This window comes from Erpetoichthys calabaricus, chromosome 2, assembly GCF_900747795.2.
Source record: "Erpetoichthys calabaricus chromosome 2, fErpCal1.3, whole genome shotgun sequence".
Taxonomy (NCBI): domain Eukaryota; kingdom Metazoa; phylum Chordata; class Cladistia; order Polypteriformes; family Polypteridae; genus Erpetoichthys; species Erpetoichthys calabaricus.
In genome coordinates, this window is record NC_041395.2 from 39991518 (window position 1) to 39993636 (window position 2119).

A 2119-nucleotide genomic window follows, 5' to 3' on the forward strand; every position below is an offset into this window, starting at 1 on the left:
TTTTGTGTGCTTTGCATGATTTCTTGTGACTCACTGCTGCTAGAAGAGTTACGGTAACCTTCAATCACTGGCTAAAGAACAAATCTTGGTAAGTGGTGAGATCGAGAAGTGCCTTAACAGGAAATACCTGTTTTGCTCCTTTTGGGAAAGCACATTCATTCAAGATGCCATAACACATCAGTGTCTATATTTTATTTTTCGTAGATTACATTACAGGAAGTGGGAAACTGATCAATTAAGAGCATAAATTGCACAACAGTGTATAGCATACGTTTTATATCTGTCTTACACCCCATCTCGAAGAACACAACATGATACATGATACCCTTCATTGATACTGAGACGTCAAAAAAGTGGAAGGCTTTATTTTATATAGTAAATCGCTTCTCATGGGCCTTTACAAGAGTAAATCCACAGAATTGCAGACATGCAACATCAACTACACCATTCATTTCTATAACATATTTTCATACAAAACAGGTAGGTGAAGAAAAAAATTGCAAGTAAAAAGAAAAATAATGAAGTAGAAATAAATTAATATATGAATGAACAAATAAAGTATCAAAAAGAATAAATATGTACTTACATAACACCGGTACACAATGGATAAAGTACAGTCCTTAATTATGGATTAAACTGCAAAGTTCACTTTTAAGTTTCTAATGATTAGAACAAAAAATCTGATGCTGTGGTCAGATGGCAAAGCAGGGCAAAAAAATAAAAACTTCATCCAGCAAAATGCTGAAGAAAGAAAAAATCTGCAGGGGTTTAAAGCGTAAAGACCACCCAGCCTCCACAGGACATTCTATTAAACAAATGTGCTTAAGTAGTTCCTTATTGCTTTTTATGCCTCTCCCTTGGAAATTTGAAGCGGTGGACAGTTGGGGTCTACACATTCCTTCCAACATCATAGGCGGCTGTAGAGGACTTGGATCAGATGACAGTGGCATAAAACGCCACTAAAGAAAACCAGATAGGAAAACGGTGAATAGTGAAGGTTAACAATGATTGCAAGTCTTTGAAGTATATAACATTAAAATAAATGTGCAATGTATTAGAAGTGGAGCTGAAAATCAGCTATGAAGCAGACTTTTAAGAGTTTTTAATGTCCCACAGTAATAACATATCTGTTATCAGTTAAGCATTCCATATATTTGGTACATAACAGCAAAAGACCGCCTCAAACTGTTTATGCTTAGCACTTGAAATAATAAGCAGGCCAGTGTTTGAGGGTCTAAGATTACCACTGGGAATATAAGGGGCCAGGCTCTCCAAAATATAAGGAGGTTTATATACTCATTATAGTATTTTAAAATCAGTCCTAAAGGACACCGGTAACCAATGTAGTAACGCTAAAACTGATATTCAAATGTGTTCAGGTTTATTTTTTTCTGGTAAAGCTTCTTGCTGCTGAATTCTTAACTGATTGACGTCTTTCTTAGGTAGTCCTATTAGGAGTGCATTACAGTGATATACTAAGCCAAAACAAAGGTAATTTTTGGCATCTCAAGATATAAGATGTTTTGCAAAGTTCCCTAAATGAAAAAAAAAACATAGTCCTAGTAATATGGTAGTATTCAAATTAAAGCTCAAGTCTAGGACCATAATGAAATCTAAATGTCAAAAGACACTGTCAGACCTGCCCACTATAACTCGGGGTCAAGGATGGCCAAAGCTCAGGACAGTAGCACTGAAACAACCGTGTATAGAGCGCCAGCCATCACAGTGCACGTCTTTGGGCCCTGCGAGAGGAAAGCGTAAGTCCGCATGGGGAGAACGTGCAGACTCCGATCAGATAACAACAGTCAGGCAGAGCGGAGGCTTTATCTAACCACTAAACCCTAAGACAATTGTTTAGATAAATCTTGTAGTGTGCAAACGGGTAAGTTACATAACTTGCACATAGCTAAAGGATGATTGATTCATCTTGTGACTTGGAAGTTATCTCTTAATCTATTAGACCTAAGGAGACCTCTTGTTAGGTAAGTTGAAAGTTAAGTTGGCTGGACTCTCTGTCAAAGGTCTCCAGTTCCAGTCATGGAAAAGCAGCAGTCTGTATGTTTTCATTTCAAACAATCACCTAATAAAATAGAGGAACATTTAGAGTGACCAGTTAGCC